The following is a 19545-nucleotide window of genomic DNA, read 5'->3' on the forward strand; positions in this document are numbered from 1 at the left end:
TCACACCGTTCCAATTCCATCATCAAGTTCGCTGACGACACGACAGTAGTAGGCCTGATTACCAGCAATGGCGAGACAGCCTACAAGGAGGAGGTAGGCACTCTGACGACATGGTGCCAGGTAAACAACCTCTCCCTCAACATTAGCAAAACAAAGGAGTTGATTGTGGACTTCAGGAGGAACCAGGCTGGACACGCCCCCATCCTCATCAACGGTGCCACCGTGGAGACAATCAGTAACTTTAAATTCCTTGGCGTATACAACTCAGAGAAGCTGAAATGGTCTAACCACACGGACACAGTAGTGACGAAGGCACGACAGCGACTCTTCAACCTCAGAATGCTGAAGAAATTTGGCCTGTCCCCGAGGGCACTCTACAGGGGCACCATCGAGAGCATACTGTCGGGCTGCATCACAACCTGGTACGGCAACTCCACCGACGTGGACCGCAAGGCTCTTAAGAGGGTGATACATGCAGAATCGGGCTGATACGTTCTGAATCTGATAAGACGGTCTCTCCTGAACATTGTTTATGACTCATTCCACCTTATTGGTTATTATTGGATGTTCAGAAGTCCAGAAGCAAGAGGACGGCTCACCTGAATAAAGAATACAGATTAAAAAGGGAAGGCAAGTGAGTTTAACTGAAGCACCCGTTGATACCATTTTACACAATTACCCAATAGACATTATCTTCCACCACTGGCTCCGTTGCTTCCTGAGCCTTTTAGTTTGGGGTGGAAATTCATTTGGCTATAGGTCAAACTGGAGTTACCTTACTGGGATTCTTTCTTTACTGAGATTTGGCAATGCAACTTGGCAATGCAACCAATGAGTTACCCTCTACAGACTACTGTTTAAATCAATTTTACACCTATTTAGTAATTCAGTAAACTATTTAGAGTTTGAATATGAGTTACTTATTTTCCCCCTGGATATAGGCAGGCTATTTTTCTTTATCCCCCATGGCCTGAGTTATTCCCCTTGTGTGTATAAGGGGAGTTCAGTATGTTCCATTAAAGCTCCCCCTTCTCCATTCATTTCTGGAATGGGCTGAAACAAATCAATAGCACCAGCAAAAGCATTTTTATATATGCAGTTATTAAGTCATAAGCTACAGTATGTCAGACTTCATTTCAGCAACAGCTGAGGCCTCCAATCTGCAGCCCCTTCCCCAGCTGAGCACCCGCGGGGGACATTAGGAGAATCATAAATAATATGTGGTAATGAGATATGAATTGATTACGTGGGGAAAAGCCTGACACTCTTCATCCATCACTCTAAATGATGTTTAACAATGGATTACCAGCCAATAATTCCTCCAATATGAGATTAAATAAAATAGCTGGGCTGTTTTCAGAAGACAAGCCGGGGCGGTCCCCTCCCTCCTATTTTCCACGGGCGCAAAATAAATCTGCTCAATTACTGTACCTCCAATCCGTTCCTCGCTGCTAAGGATATTATTATTTCATTTAGGACTTGTTCATGCATCATAGATTATTTCATTTCACTCAGTCAATAATGAGAAGTGCAGTATTTTATTTTATCCACTGGGGCCCGTGGTGAAGTGGGGCTTTGATAGAGTGTGCTTGGCCTGATACTGGGCGCTCGCTGTGCATGGAGGGGGGCTGGTGGTGGAAGCACATGGAACCAAGAATAAAATGTAGATGTTTATACATTAATTTACCCTTCAAATATCTGTTGATTTATCACAGAGGTGCACATTGGCCCTCACCACTCTCAGGTCTCTGACAAACCTAAACAAAAGGGTATTCCCTCAAACGGTGATCAGTTGAAAATGAATTAGCTGTTCCCATAAGATGACTGGAACATCACCTCGATCCCAAGAACCACTGGAGAATTGGAAAACGCACATACACATAGCCACATATCGCATTACTGTTTTCAGTGAAACCAAAGTTCTGATGTAATGTCATCAGAGTGGACCTCTGAGGGATTGACTGAGATGATCTGTGTTAATGGGCATTTTGATCCCTTTACTATGTCTCAAAACAGAAATGTGGAGAGAGAGAGAGAGAGAGAGAGAGGGAGAGAGGGCAAACAAGAGAGGCCTCAGGATTTTGAGATGGCATGTCATACCAAGCTGTCAAGGTTTTCATCTCTGCTTTGACTTTTTGTCATTGTAAAAAATAAATGGCAGCATATGGCCTTGACAGCTACCATGTGTGTTTGACATTAATGTACCCCCATGTTGCTCTTAATACCTCGCTGTTAATAATGCTGTCACTATAAAGAGAGGGAGAGAGGGAGCAAGAGAGAGACAGACAGACAGACAGACAGACAGACAGACAGACAGACAGACAGACAGACAGACAGACAGACAGACAGACAGACAGACAGACAGGGAGGCAGGCAGGCAAAGATGTATAAATTCAGTAAATTTGCTCGACGCGGCATTCCAGAGACGGGACACATTTTATTGAGAGAGTCTGTGTTGTAGAACAAGGTCTTTATCTCGGGAGGAACTGTTTAACAGGCTTGGGATGGTCCACTGATAGCAGCACTAGTCTGGTCCCTGGTGACCCTCCTCTCTGTCCCATCAAGGAACAGTCTTAATTGGCCTGCTGGGTCAGTGTGGGACCTGCTTTAGGAGCTCAGTGGAGTAATGGACTGCATAATGAAACAGTCTCCCCCCAAAACAATTACTGCAATTAAAATGCAATGATAGGAAATGTGTTATTTGCACAATAAAAGCATAAGATTATGAACTCATTATTTTGATAAGGCATTGTTTATCTCGATGATAATAGTTTACATTTCATTAAGGACATACCATAGGCCAGATCCTCTGGAGAGGTGTAAGAACAGAGTAGCATCCCTATGGCACAAACAGAAAACAAGACAGGATTTAATTAGTAATTCAAATTGGCAGATTATCATTGATTGGAGCACACTATTAAATTTGCTGATATGTTCAAGAGCTCGGTAGACGTAACGTTAGATAATGATAGATAGAGTGGCTTTTTAATACTTCTAATCTAGTGCCTTGTATGTGTTTTAGTGAGTTCCAGACTCTATAAAATTATACTTGAAAAAAAGAAAGGAGAATCAGCTCTTTCATCATATAGCCATACTGTATGTTTGTTAGCCGGAGTTAGAGTCCAACAATTTGGGAGTCTATTCTCAGAGTATACGGGGGGTTATATTTGGCAATGATCAATATGTGATATCGATCATTTGAATAAAAGAAAAACATATTTCTATGTACTGACTGATTATCTTAACCATAAAATGCATTTGCTGGGCCAAAGTGACCCGATCTAATGTTTTTTTTTCTTCTGTATTTACATTTTACATCTACATTTAAGTCATTTAGCAGACGCTCTTATCCAGAGCGACTTACAAATTGGTATTGATCCCCCATCTAATATTCTAGGAATTCCTTAAATAATGTGTATTTAATGTTCCATCATAGTTTTGTTTTTTAATTACTTATTGTTTTATTAAAAATAGTTTTTGCATCACTACCAAGGTTTCATATGTGGGTCAAATATGACCCATGTTTACTTCCTATGGAATTCACTGCATTGCACTCGTCAAACTGACCTTTCTTTTTGCTACAACAATAAAATCTGTGTAATTAATAAAGTATTTATTTAATAAATTGTTTTATGTTCATTAATCACTGTTTTCATATCTCCTTTTTAACTCATTGAGTAAGAGTTTTTGCATTACTACTCCAAGTTTGCATATGCCAGGTAAAAAAATTACCCATATACTGTACATTTCTCATGGACTTTGACAGGAACCTTTGATCCTAGTTAATGTTTTCAGTCAGGAATATATTTACAGTGGACAACACATCTGCAGTGAACAATACTGGAAAACAATTTTGCTCATCATCTGATACATGTAAGTATTTTACAAAACCTTTACATCACAAAATATTTGTTGTCTTCAGATAAATAATATTCCATAACTTTTGCACATCCATCATTACAAAATGTAGAGAGAAATGTATACTATATAATGATAATAATAATAGCTAACTATCCTGATCTTGATCTTAGCCAGCTAGCCATGCAGCTAGTATAAGTTGGTCGGATATAATTGTTTTCCCCAAAAATGTTTAATCAGCCAGCTAATCAGAGAGAGAGGGGTGGGGTAGGGCAGTAGTTGGGGGATGACTAGGAGTATGTGTGTGTGTGTGTGTGGGGGGGGGGGTCTAAACTTAGCCACACTAATGCTAAATAATTGGAGTATTGGGAAAACCACAATATGTTTTATGAGTTTTACTTACTTTTTGATTGAAGTGCCTATTTGTGTTTCTCTATTCATAGTGTTGTAAATGGCTCATAAGAATGTTCCCAGATATTTAAGATGCTGGATGAGGAAGCCATTGGTGCCTCTGAGGTATCCAATTCAGATAACACAGACTATGTGCCTATGGGTTAAGTTGGAGTTGTGGCGGCACCTGGTAGTCCAGCTGTCCTAGACGAGCCTACAGATGTGGAGGACTCCTCTGAGGGGGAGAGTGAAAAAAAGGGTCTTACTGGAGTGAACATCCCCCCACTAAAGGCAGGACCAGAAACCATAACATCTTGAGGAGCTTCCTAGGGCCTGTACTGGGGTCAACAGTTGTGTCACCAAAAGATGCCTGGGAGCTGTTCATTAGTGACAACATCATTGAGATTGTGTACAAATTGTGAAGGACGGAGAACAACGACAGCAAAAGGGAAAGAGGGGCGAGAGGTCAACAAAAATGAACTACAGGCCTTTATTGGTATAACCCTCCTCTCCGGCATGGAGAAAAGATGGGATGTCTCCACATGGGAGTTATTTTTGGATCCACTGCAGAATTCAATGTATAAGGCCAGCATGTCGGTCGGAAGATATGAGGATATCCGTTGCTACCGGACATTGATGACAAGAGGACCAGAGTGTACAGAGAGGCAACGGACCACCTGGCAGCCTTCTGGTATGTGTGGGACCTTTTCCTAGCAAACTGTAGAGGAAGGTTCATCCCCAGCAACTGCATCACAGTGGATGAGCAGCTTGTGCCGTTCCGGGGGCAGAAGCAGGTTCACACAGTACATGCACAGCAAGCCTGCCAAATATGGCATAAAGATCTTCTGGCTATGTGATGCACAAAACCATTGATGGGATAGGCTACACAGGCAGACAGCCAGGAGAGGCGGTTCAGAACAACCTTGGAGACAGCATTGTCCGAAAGTTGTGCAGTGGAATGAGACAGTTTTAGTGTTCTTTCTAAGTATTATTGCAATACCTCGCTTAGACTTTTTTATATTTTGTAGTGTGTATTTTAGATTGATATTTTATTCATTCTTGTGAGACATTGTTGTATTAATACAAAAAATTCTAGAATAGAAATTCCAAAAGTATAATTTTGTAAAAAAAAGTAAATTTACCATTTCGCCCATTTTTTTTAAATCACAGATCGCAACATCACAATGGACACATTCTTTACTAGTGTCCCTTTGGCAGAGTACCTCTTGGACGATAACTTGACAATTGTGGGGACTCTTCGCCAAAACAAGCCGGACATAGCACCAATTATGAAGCCATCCAAGTTCAGGAAGTTGCATAGCTCCGAGTTTGGTTTTAATGTCAACTTGGCCATGATGAGTTATGTGCGAAGCAGCGAAAGGCTGTTCTCCTCTGAGCACGCTGCAGGATGACAAAGCGGTGGATGAGGCCAGTGCCAAGAAGAAGCCAGAGATGATCCAATACTATAACTGCACAAGAGGATGATTGGACAATATGAATCAGATGGTGCGTAATTACACATGCAAACGCCAGACAAGGAGGTGGCCAATGGTGCTATGGTACAACCTGCTGGATGTTGCCACCCTCAATGCTTGCACCATATTTATGGCACAGAACCCCAACTTCATGGGAGGTGTGAACAGCACCCGACAGCTGTTCATCAAGGAGCTGGTCAAAGAGCTTGTGATCGCACACATGCAGAGGCGCATGGAAGGATGTTGCAACCTACCAAAGGTCATCACTGAAGCAATGGAAAGATGTGGGGAGATGAAAGAGAGCCATGCCACCACCACTCAGAGCACCCAGGGCCAGAAGAGGAAGAGATGCCACCTCTGCCCAAGTGCAACATTTAGAAAAGTCAGCTGCTGGTGTACTCAGTGCAACATACCTGTCTACACAGAGCACAGTCACATTCTTGTGGTTTCTAACAAATGGATGGACTAAGACAGTGTAAGTACACACACACGCGCACGCGCACACACACTTTGTTCATTTTAGTGTTTATGTTTTCTAAATTCACAATTGTTAGTGTTGTCGTTTAAACTGATGATGAACTTTGAATTTTCAAATAAATGTTTAGAAATATTATTAAACACATTTTAAGGTGTTTTTATTTTGTTATTCACACAAAGGTAGGTTGAATGTGAAACGTTGATTGTGAGATTGTTTGTAAGAAAAATATGCTAATATTTTCAAAAGCCGTTATGAATTTTCATATTATGTCATCATAGGAATGTGTATCAAACTGGGAGACAAACATTTCAAACAATAAAATAATAATTAAAATAATTATGTTCCACAAAATGGAGAATATTTTAGACCCATATAAATAAAACACAGATATTACATTATCGAGTGATTTTGACCCGGCATATGCATTCTTGGGGCGTCATGTTTACTATGCATCCTAGGGTTAATAAGATACTTCATGATTTGGGTCCTTATATATTAGAGGCTTTGGAAAAGTGCTTAATTCCCTGCCATATGATATGTGCAAATGAGGGTTAGGGTTAGGGTTGATCTTTAAAAATCAGCAGGAATGAAACATGTATAGAGGATGGGGCTTGGAACCGGACTAATAATCCCCTATACCTCCACCCACACTGCCTTCCCCTGATTTTCTACTCCCCCTGCTCTCCCCGGCTTCTCTGGCCCTCTGTGGGTATGGAGCAGAACAGTCTCCTGTCTGGAGCAGGACTGGATGGGAAGAGGTGGCTGTCACAGTGTCTGATTAATGACCCATCGGTGGCATGTCCAGCCACATTAGGGCTCCATGTATCTATGCGGGGCCAGGGGCTTTGTTCTGGGAGGAAATAGTGTCAGCGCCCCACAGCCGTTTGCCTATAAAAAGATAAAGATTTACTGTCATCAGAGGGCAGATTAAAGCGCACAATGCCGACATTGATTTTTACCAAAAAATTCACATTTTGGGAAAACTCATTCCAGGGCTGGTGTGAGATATGATCAGCTTATTTGGAAAGGGATAATATGGAATCTTCTCCCAGAATGAACTTTGAAAGAAGTAAATTGTAAATATTGATTTCTGAAATGAAGTGTCAATCTTGGTTGGGTCGAGATTATTTCTATCATCTTGCTCAACCCCCAGCAACGATGAATTCAAAACTGCTGACAAAGGGGAGTGTATAGGATTTCTGTTAGGGAGCAGTCGGCAACGCTTTAACGCTTGGCTGGCCCGCCGAGCCCTCGCCGGTAATGGCTGTTCAATTTTATCAGATAACGGAGGAGATCTCATCAGAGGCGAAAAATGAAATGAACTGTGACTCCGAATCAGGATCCCTGCTCTTATCCCGGCAAAAATCATCCGAGCGGGGCCCAGGGCTTTCCATTATTTCAGGTCACTTCATTACGGCCCTGCACACAGGACCCAATTGCTGCAAACAAAGCAGGCCTTTCCTGTCTCACCCAGGGGTCGAGTGTGAGGGGCAGTTTGATAGGCTCCTGACGTGTCCAGGGTTATCCCATTACCACTTAAGAGGGTTGGTGAAAGGTAGCAAATCTCAACCACTTGTTTGTTATCCTTCTCCACTCCACCTATTGTATCATGGGGCTTTGTTGGCCACCTTGTTCACTTATTGTGGAAAATAAATCATATTTTCCGGTAATTGTTTGAAATAGATTTTTTGTTGTTGTTGCCACAGTTAATGTCATATGGACGATGACGTCAAGCTGAGCTGAAGAACATGCTGGAGGAGATAGGCCTATGTTGAACTGCGATGCAGAGGAAGATGGTGTGGGTTGAGAAGTCATGCTTCTCAAAACGCCATGTCCTACTAGGACTTAGTATTCTAAGTCAAGATACTTATACTTGACTGAAAAACAATTTATTGAAATCTTGGAAATAAGAGAAATATTTCAGGCTGAACTTTTGGAGGACTACTAGTAGTCAGTCAGTCAGTAAGAGGAACAAGGGTTGTGGGATGAAATGAAATGAAAACAGAACAGAGATGGGAGAAGATATGGGGCTGACAAGGAACCAAATATAAAATGTTGCATCTTAAAATGACGTGTGGTGTGCGTGTGTAACCGATTTGTCTGTGGAATGAAATAAACCTCTATCGCAAAGGAATGTGTGGCTTTCTGAGCAATTATCATTTTTATTTCAGCCTCCGTAGGCAAAGTATTGATCTCCAGGAGGAAGGGGGGGTTCCATGCACACGTGGGCAGGGGCACTTGATAGCTACATGGGAGAAAAATTACGTTGGCCTGAGTAGGGAGATTTGTAAGGTAGTGATAAGAGGAGCTAGGGATGGAACAGGAGGATAGATAGAAACCCAAGCACCAACAAGCTTGCTCCTATAGATAATGCACAGGATGGAATAAAGACTGTTCCTTTATATTTGTATAAAGGTGTACATTGGTGGCATTGATGTTTATTAGATTAATTGTAATGGTAATTGAACCGTTTGAACTGTCGTGCTTGGACCCCTTATAACTTAGCTTTAAGCAGGTGGAATGAGTTAGAAAGTGCTTAAGGTCAAATGTGAACAGTAAAATCTGAAATGAATGACATCCCACACAAGTGTGTTGTCTGAGGGCTGTGAGTTCATGAGTTAATTTGTAAAATTATTGCAGTACTGTTTTTTTGCAGGAGACGCCATGGGATTCATCAAAAGCATTCGAAATTGACCCAGGACACCCAATACCATTATGCTTTTTTTTTTTAATGATAAGCAAGTTCTCCAACACACCAAACACAATAATGAGCAGCTTTTACAATATTAATTCTGTATATGTACTGATGTGTGGCTAACTGTCAGCAATGTGTGTAACTGTCAGTAAGATCTTTTGTAGTGTAGTTCAGTCCTTGAGCTTGTCTATTGATGTTCTGTATTATATCATGTTTTGTCTGGAGCCCAGGAAGAGGAGCTGCTGCTGCTTCAGCAATAGCTAATGGGGATCCTAATAAAATACAAATTCAGTCTTGGAAGTATGTCAAGATCAAAAGTTGTATGAAAGGAGCAAAGGCCAAATAAAAACTGTCTTCTGAATACCTAACCTTGGGGCATAGTTTTATTTTTCAACAGGACAATTACACTAAGACACACCGGAATGGCTTTCCAATGGGTGTTAAGTGTTCCTGAATGGTCTAGTCTCAGTCCTGATTTAAGTCTGCCTAAAAATCTGAGACAAGGTTTGAATATGGCTGTCCATCAATGACTCCCAACCAAATTTACTGAGCTTGAGCAATTTTGACAAAAACAATGGATATATGAGATGTGCAGAGTTGGTAGAATCTTACTCAGAATGATTTACAGCTGTAATGGCTGCCAAAGGTGCTTCCACCAAGTATTACCTCTGGTGTGTGGGAACACACCATCAAACGTCTTAGATTTTGTCGTTTTTATTCAGTTGGAAACTTTCTATATTTTTTCTTTCACTTTGAAAAAGTGACGTAGTTTGTGTACATCGTCAGTGACAAAATCCACTTTAATAAAAAAAACGTTGTTTTATTTAAGGCAGCAAAATTTGAAAACTGCAATGGGTGTTTTGACTTTCACTGGGCACTGTATTACTCCAAGAGTGGTGGTTAGCTAATCTTGTTAGAGCACATAAAGTTGACTGTGTGTGTTCTATCTTACAAAAGCCTTTTATCAACTCTAAAATCGACATCACGATTGGAAACAAATAAATAGGTACAGAAGCTTTTATTAATCTCTATCATTTTCGCATCTGAGCTGCTATCTGTCTCTCACCTTCTAGTTTTTACAGCCCGACTTGCTTGCTTTCTTTACCTCTTTCTTTCTCTCTCTCTGTTTCCTTCTTTCCAAGACAGCTTAAAGGTTGTGAAGCTCAAGTACTCATGGAGAATTATCTGAGGGATCTCCTACTTGCTCCAGACCGGTGGATCTATACATCGACCCAGGCTTGAGTTACATTGTCCCAGTACAGGCCACACTTAGATGACACTGATACAAAACCACTATTCTCAGCATTACTCTGCAGTCACACACATTTCAAATGTAGGTGATAAGGGTATTCAGGGTGCTATCACACCCAATGTTATTACTCCTTGATCCTGAAACAGAATCAGGAAAATATGGGTGTGCTTGTTAAGTAAGGACTTAAAATACAATGAAATTGGATTCTGACTTTTGAAAACAGTCTTTTTTTTCCAGACAAAACAACAACTGCTGAATTTGTTGATCTGACTAAGCAGGAACTTGTGCGTAGTCTACAGCTTCACTGAGGTTTTCAACATACCTGTGTGTAATGAATTGTAACCACATGGTCACCCAAGTTCTCAGCAGTCTCTATCTAGGGTGAGCAAGAGAAGAGAAACGGAAAAGGTAAGAATTGGCCATTTTAAAAACGACTATAATGAATTATCTTTGGGCTGAAATGGACCAGCATTAGCCAAATAGTGCTGAGCAGCTACACTAAACAGGCTAGCTAGCGGCTAGCCTCTATTAACACCAGCGTGTCTTGATCAGTGAGAGAAGAGAAAGTTACTCGAAGTTGGTGGCGTTTACAATATCAGATTCTTTCATGGAGCAAAAATTTATATAACTTAATAACAGAGCATTTTCTAAACTCATACGATCCACCTGAAACACCAGTATCTTTCAAGTCGAGAATGAGGAAAGTATTGCTAAGAAGACGTTGGTCGAAAAATATCCTGATCAAATTAAATGTTATTTGTCACGTACACAGTTTACACAATACTATGCATAGTAATAGCCTGATATGTACACAATAGGATATACAGTATAGATTATGAATGTGCTATGTCAAGTATGACTGTATTTTGAAATATAAAGTGGGTAGTGTTTTTTTATTTGATTTATTAGGATCCCCATTAGTCGACGCCAATGGCAACAGCTAGTCTTACTGGGGTCCGATACATAACGAAAAATACATTTCAAACAAAATACTTTACAATTTACATACATTTAAAAACATTAACATGTAGTGTGCGTGTGTGTGCATCTATCAGTTACAAATACATGTCAGTACATACACACAAGAAGTAGGTCACATTTGGGAGAGGCGTTGTGCCATGAGGTGTTGCTTTATCTGTCTTGGTCGCGCAGTTAAATAAATTGTATACAGCAGGAGTGTTGACTGTGTGTATGTGTGTGCTTGTGTGTTTGTGTGTGTGCGTGTGTGTGTTTATGGGTGGTTATGTGTCTGTGTAAGGGTTGGATGTGTGGAAAGTCAGTGCAAATAGTCATTTTTGGTCATTTAAATCAAATCAAATGTATTTATATAGCCCTTCTTACATCAGCTGATATCTCAAAGTGCTGTACAGAAACCCAGCCTAAAACCCCAAACAGCAAGCAATGCAGGTGTAGAAGCACCTCTTATCAAGAGCGACTTATAGGAGCAATTAGGGTTAAGTGCCTTGCTCAAAGGCACATCAGCAGATTTTTCAACCAGTCGGCTCTGGGATTCAAGCCAGCCCCCTTTCGGTTCCTGGCCCAACGCTCTTAACTGCTAGGCTACCTGTCTCTAGGGGGAAAATATTCTCTAAGGTGCAAGTCTGTGCAGGGAGACAGCTAGGGTTAACTGTTCAGCAGTGTGATGGCCTGGTGGTAGAAGCTGTCTCGGAGCCTGTTGGTCGGAGACCTGATGCTCCGGTACTGCTTGTCAGACGGTAACAGAGTGAACAGCCCATGGTTTGGTGACTGGAGCCTTTAATGATCTTCTGTACCTTTCTCAAGCACTGCCGAGTGTGGATGTCTTGGGAGGGTAGTGACCTCGTCCCCAATAATGTATTGGGCCGTTCGCACAATCCTCTGTAGAGCCTTGCGGTTGAGGGCAGTACAGTTGCTGTACCAGGCGGTGATGCAGCCAGTTACTTTCGATGGTGCAGCTGTAGAACTTCTTGATGATCTAAAGCCCCATGCCGAATTGCTTCTGTCACCTGAGGTTGAAGAGGCGCTGTTGCACCTTCTTCACCACGATGTCGGTCTGATTGGTCCATCAGGTTCTCTGTGATCTGCACGCGCAGGAACTTGAAGCTTTTGACCCTCTCCAATGCGCCTCCCTGTTTGTTCTCTCATCGCCGTCGGTGATCAAGCCCACCACTGTTGTGTCATTGGCAAACTTAATGATGGTGTTGGAGTCAAGCCTGGCCACGCAGTCATGGGTGTTCAGGGAGTACAGGAGAGGGCTGAGCATACACCCCTGCTGGGCCCCCGTGTTGAGAGCCAGCGTGGCAGAGTTTGTGTTTCCTACCCTCACCACCTGGGGTCTGCCTGTCAGGAAGTCCAGGATCCAGTCGCAGAGGGAGGTGTTCATACGCAGGGCCTTGAGATTAGTGACGAGCTTGGAGGGGACTATGGTGTTGAAAGCTGAGCTGTAGTCGCTAAACAGCATTGTCACATAGGTATTCCTCTTGTCCAGGTGGGGTAGGGCAGCGTGCGGAGCAATAGCGATTGCGTCATCCGTGAATCTGTTGGAACGGTATGCTAATTGTAATGGGTCCAATGTGTCAGGTATGGTTTAGCTGATGTGGTAGTTGACCAGCCTCTCTAAGCACTCATGATGACAGAAGTGAGTGCTAGAGGGCGATAGTCATTTAGTCAGGTTACCTTCGTCTGCTTGGGTACAGGGACATCTTGAAATGTGGGGGATCACAGACTCGGACAGGGAGAGGTTGATTACAGTAACGTTTATTTATTTGCACCTTTAAAAAGATAAGATGCTCATCTTTATCAAGGGTGCCAATAACTATGAACTTGACTGTATGTCCATAAACACTCCAGCCAGCTGGTCTGTGCAGGCTCTGAGAACACGGCTGGGGATACCATCTGGTCCAGCTGCTTTGCCAGCATTCACACGCTTGAAAGTCTTGCTCACGCTGGCCACAGAGATCAAGATCTCAGTCCTCTTCAGCAGTGTGGGCCCTTGTAGGAGGATAGGAGTTGTTTGCCTCAAAGCAAGCATAAAATACATTTAGCTCGTCTAGGAGAGGCATCGGTGTTTCCACGCAGCTGGTTTTCCCTTTATAATCTGTGATGGTTTGTAGTCCTTGCACATGCGTCTTGCATTGGAGCCGTTGAAATGTGATTCGGTGTCGTCCCTGTACTGTCTTTTTGGGTCTTTGATTGGTTACCGGAGGTCATAACTGGTCTTCTTGTATGCCTCCGTATCCCCAGACACCCGACCAGAGTTAAATGCGTTGGTCCGCTACAGCTATACAGCAGCCTGTTGTCAACGGTTGTCACGGCTAATGATGAGAACCGTTTGATTTAAATTGGAAAGGCTAACTGATAGCAGCTATAGTATATTGAAAACATGAAGCCATTTCATAAGGGATATTTTCGTTTTTTTTTCAGTTGGATTACATTGAAGTAGCTGTGTTATTGGTGTAAACAATCACATTTTACCCATAGCTACCTATGGTTGCATGGAGTTAGCCACCTGTTTGTGTTTCTGCATTTGAGGATCGGCACCCACACGTTCATGATGGTTAAAACAATGCTAGCAAGAAGTTGGTGTCTTATATTGGATAACAAGCTACCTGTAGCAGTATGTCCAAAGAAAGTAGCACTGGCACTTGTCGCTAATTGCTAGCCAGTCACTAATGTTGTGATTCAAGGAATTCAGGTCAGATAGATCCGTGGTTAGTGGAGTATGTTAGATAAGCCAGAGTGTGTTTAATAGACCTGGTCACACTGGTGGACTGGTGTGGACTGATGCACCATGTCTCAGCATGTCTCAGACACCTGCCATGTGATGTGAGATCTCCCATAGAGGAAGCGGTGTTGAAAGATTCCTCCCTCCGTCATGCAGTTCTGATCACTCCAGTTATTGGACCTTTAGAACGAGCTAGCGGAACCGCAGATCTCTTCCTCCATCCCATTTGAAAACGACAAGGTTGACATTAAAATAAACTTCAGAAAAAGAAAAGTCCTAGAAACAAAGTTGTAGCCCGCTGGTTACGTTTCAGAGCACAGAGCAATTTAAAGCCCTGGAATGTAGAATTAGAGGGGATTTGATGCGTTTCAAATTGGACGGATGGGGGACACCAGTGGCGTTGCACCTTCAGGCATTATTTAAGTAATGTCTTGTGGCACGTTTGATTCATGGAAGCAAGGGCACAGAAATGAGGGATTTACCATGCAGATGCCTCAGCGGTCTGTTTTATCTTCCTGTCAACCACTCGGAGTTTATGCTCCGCTGGAGAAAAAACAAGCATGCATACAAGTTGATTTAAATCATACAAAGTGTATGTTTGAGCTAACTGGCTATTCACTTAAACAACATCTAAATCTAGCCGTGGCTCCATGGACCTCATTCCGTCCTTATCGAAACACTACTGGCGAGAGAGAACTTGATTTGCTTACGAAAAAAAGAGGAAGATATTCACAGCACTTATCTATGGCGGAAGCCCTTTCTGTTGTACGTATGAAACCTATCCAGAACTTCATTATATCTCCTCTCTCTGGAGAGTCCCAGTACAGTGCCTATTTATCTTGTCTCTCTCTCTCTCTCTCTCTCTCTCTCTGATACAAGGAACCGCATCGCAGACAAGAGCATCATCAACATGAGCAGTGTACTGGTGACATGCAGATAGCCCCCTTGTTTTTGGTAATGGAGGGAACAGTGATCGATAGGAACCAGGAAGATGGCTCCGGCCGAGGAAGCTCCTGTTCATCTGGCCCTAGTCCAGATGAATAATGTTGCTGCCATCATAGTGGGGATCATTTAATGGTGACACTTAGCTCCGTGATGAATCACCTGTCACTGATAGAGTGGCAAGTCTAACAGCCAGTCCCATGACATTTTCTGTAATATTAATTTCCTTCCACATGCTGACCAAAATAAGTCCAAAATAACTAACATTTAAACTGTGTTCCTGGTGACAATTTAGATTATGCTTGTCAATTAATGAAACAAGATATGTACCGTATGTCTGTTTAGCTCAGCAATTGTGATTGGACTGTTCTGAATTCAAGAGAACCTTTTCCTTTCAGCTTAAACTTGTTTCATGACAGTTTAAAATGTTTGCAGACAATAAGGATCTCTAGATAGGGTTTTGAAGATGTGGTGGTGCTAGTAGACAGTGAATTAGTGGTGGTGGTAGAAGTGATTGGACTTATCCCATCTCCACCACCCCCACGACAATCCATTTACTGTGGCTTCTGGTTGAAATAGTTTGACATACACAGTTTGTTTAACGGGCACACTGGGACCTTGTGTACAGAAACTTAAATTGATTTTTTTATTCCTAACTCCCTTATCTATAAATATTTAGGAACAGAGCAGTTTTTATGATTTATTACTTCAAAGCTCTAAAGTCTCCTGTTGACACTAAACCAAAGAACGCACTTATCCCGCGGAGCATATCTCGAAGGCGGCCGTGGTTATGCCCAGATGCTGCACTCCTGCGTTCGCGTCAAAAAGGAATTTTGATTTTGTTGACAGAGATTATGGAAGGAAATAATGGAAGCGATAAAAACTTCAATTATGATTTATTTTATTTTATTAAAGCTTTGCTTCGATATAGCAGATGGGCTGATAAGCGACATGTTTGGAAGTCAGAGGCTGTTGAAGATGTGCCTATTGATTGGGATAACGGCAAATAGGCTAACATGACCTGCTTCTGAGATCCAATTGTTTGGTCCCTCGATGTAACACTCTCATATGATGTCTTGAAATGATATGAACTGAAAAGTATTGTCTAAAAGAGAACTTGCTTTTGCTATTTATGTCAAATTATTCTGAATTATCTTGCAAATGTTACAATAATAATATACTTTAACAGTTGAACACATTGGTCCGGTAAAGAAATGTTAAGGATCTATAATCTGTAGAGCTTGGGCCTTTTGTAGCTCCTCCCTAGACATAAGAGGAATATAGGGGCATCAGTAGAATGGACTTGCGTAGACATTTGACCTTGAATGGGTTATTTGCTCTAGTGAAACAGGCTAAATATTTGCCTGCCATGGTTGATGATACTCTGGAACTTAACACCCTTAATGGTTTTGATGGAGAAGCCTGGGAAGCCGGCCGGCTCTCCTGCAGCAGGATGATGGGATTGCGAAATTAGGTTGCAGTGAATTGGGTTCTACTGTCAGGACACTGGGTTTAATTCACTGGGCTTATAATACAACTGCCCTGGTGTTGTAAAGGACCTAAGCAAGAGAGGAGAAAAGACTTGAGAGTCCCTTTATTGATACAATGTCACCTTGAACAGCACTTGGTCCCGTTATTGTACACTACCAGTAGGCTTCCACATTGTCAAAAGAACTGCATCTTAAGGCTAAGTTTGTCATTAGAATCTTGGTAGGAGCATCGTTAAATTTCCCGAGCTGTTTCCCGGAACCATCATTAGTGAAGTTGCACTTGAAAACGGCCTCAGACCATTGTAGAACAGCTAAGTGCATTGTTAGATGCGTTTTTTCCCCCCTTACTGTGTTACTATATACACAGTAGACCTCCGCTAAGTATAGAATCAAGATGTTCATCTGTGACATTACATCATTACATTTAAGTCATTTAGCAGACGCTCTTATCCAGAGCGACTTACAAATTGGTGCATTCACCTTATGATATCCAGTGGAACAACCACTTTACAATAGTGCATCTAAATCTTTTAAGGGGGGGGGGGGGGTTAGAAGGATTACTTTATCCTATCCTAGGTATTCCTTAAAGAGGTGGGAGTGTGACCATAAATAACTTCAGAGCGAAGTTGACTACAAATACAAAGTTGCCAATGTCTTTGCAATTGTTACAAAAAGGTAAAGGATAAAAAGATGCTTCAAATGAAAACCGAAATGACTGAATTAAACTATAGATAGCCTACAGTATAGGCTACAGGTTTATATAATTCGATCAATTGAGTTCAATTTAGCTAATTGTAAGCTAGTGTCTGTAATTTCTGCTTCCATATATTTCACAATGTGTAACAACTGTGATGATGTGTGTCAAATCTTGATTTAATGCATTATTATAGGGTAAGCATTAGAATAAGGTGTCTCAATATTTGCAGTCATAAGTGATGATATCTTTCTAGGAGCTGATCCGTCATCAGTATTGTGGAATAATTCTAATGCCACGAGCAGCACTGCCTTTCTTTCAGTCCTATCAGTACCGACACGTACCTCAACGAATGCATTGTCAAAAACATTCGTTCCATCGTTATCAGGAAACCTGGCCCTGATCTGTTTACCTACTCTGTCTGATACACATTAATGTATTCAGTTATTTTATTCTGATACAGAGCTTTCATCTGATGTAGGAGGTGTCAACCATCTACATAAGTGAACCTTTAGTCAGATCCATTCACTCTCACTATCAGTGGAGACACATAAGTATCAAACATTATTCCTGCATGTCAACAGCAAATGACCAAATATGAGTTTGGCAAGAGAGCCTTTCTGGCCAGCTTCCTCAATAGGCCCTGAGCCATAACATTGTGCCAGCAGGTGCCCAATAACAATGAATGGGGTTAAGCTGAAAGACCCTGGCAACCTACTCTACTTCTTCTCTGGAGTCTCCCAGTCGGCTCAGAGCACCGAGCCACGGCCGCTCTGAGTCTCATAGCTACGCACCTGAGGGATTGCTGATCCCCATTTCAGATACTGGCCCTCAATCTCTTATCATTTACAGCTGTCCAAAGGTAAACAACAAAACAAAAATGATAGAAATGGATGAAAGGAGAAGTTAACGGGGACCACGTCAACTCTCCCTCAGAGAGTTCACTCTTTTTTTTGTTTTCTTTGTCTCCTCCCGCCCTTGTTGGCCCTCCTTACCATCGATAAGCATCAAAATCATAACTGTTTACATTGCTGTCAGTTACTTATCCTTAAAGCAGACATTTTCAATTTCAAAATTGATTTGTTTCAGCGGCTTTATCTTCTCAACAAGAGCGGTGGGAAGGCTTTTTTTCCATTACAGTTTTGATTGCTCCTCAGGCTAAAGCTACTGGTTCCTTGGGAAAAGGCCTGGGAGACCGAGAACTGCAGGCTAAAACACCACGCTAGGCTATTAGCTGCTACGACATGTTGATGGAGAACAGAACAGCCCCCTATAGTCCTACTTAACCATATGCACAGTGCAAACATGCTGTTCAGTGCCGTAGCACGCGTGGGTAATATAATAAGGTAACATAATGCATTTTTAACCCTCCCTAATTGGCTGAGTTGTTTCATTATTATAAATATTAGGTATCTGTAATAGGGAACACTAATTCATTTGACTAGACTAAAGATTCCCGCCTTCAAATAAGCCTGCTAATCTAATTAGAAAGGTAGCGGAGCCGAACAACTACATTTTCTCATACTTAGCATTGGAGAGTCAGGGCTTTTGCGGAGCAGATGTGCTGTGAAATGGATTTCCTCTGGTGTTACCGGAGACGCTCCTCGCCCGTCTATGTTATGCAATTTCCATTTCACAGATGATAACCTATTATCACTTTGTTCAAGGGAAACGTGTTCATGGCCAGGAGGAAGATTGAATTATTCATATTTGCTCATTTTCTATTCTACGCTGCGGCCCTGCTATTTTCATGCACTGTGAGAGAGGGCTAATGTAAACATGACCAGAATCCTTGTAAATTGGCTTGTAGAGGAGGTTGTTAGCATAGTGCCTGGGGACTGATGCTAGACGGGGATAACAGCTGATATCTGTAAAGTACAGCTTTGTGTGTGTGTGTGTGTGTGTGTGTGTGTGTGTGTGTGTGTGTGTGTGTGTGTGTGTGTGTGTGTGCATGTGCACACATTTGTGTGTGTGTGTGTGTGTCTACAGTGTGACTGGGATGTTACCAGGTGGTAATGTAAGCTAATGGGGTCTGCGTTGGGAAGCAGTTAGAAATTCTGCCAAGAATGGCACATATGCTGTTTGTGCATTTGAGGGAAAACTTCATGTTTAACTGATCTTGCCATAAGATAACCCCTTTTACATTTCAAACATGACATATATCTCAGCTGTTGATAAATTCATCAGCTGTTGATTATTACATCATCCAGCAATACATTTACAAAATTGACTTCAGACCAGGTTAAACAAACATAGAACCGTTTGAAAACAGAAACTGAGAGACACAGATAGAGAAAGCCACATGTATTTATTTTCCTCTGTTGATGTCCCTTGGCTAATAATGCTTCAATATGGCAGGACAGGAAAGAGCCCATTCACAAGTAATGAGGCTCTCTAAATGACGTAACCTCAGCTCATTGACTAGGGGGATTGGCCCCCAGCTGGGGGAGACACGGGGCCAATGCAGACCACATGGGACAGGCCATGGGTGTGTCATTAGTATCAGAGGATGCAGGTACATGAAAGGGCATAGACGAGAGGTGGATAGTGGACTGTTATGCATTGCAG

This window comes from Salmo salar, chromosome ssa02 (genome assembly GCF_905237065.1).
Source record: "Salmo salar chromosome ssa02, Ssal_v3.1, whole genome shotgun sequence".
NCBI classification, from domain to species: Eukaryota; Metazoa; Chordata; class Actinopteri; order Salmoniformes; family Salmonidae; genus Salmo; species Salmo salar.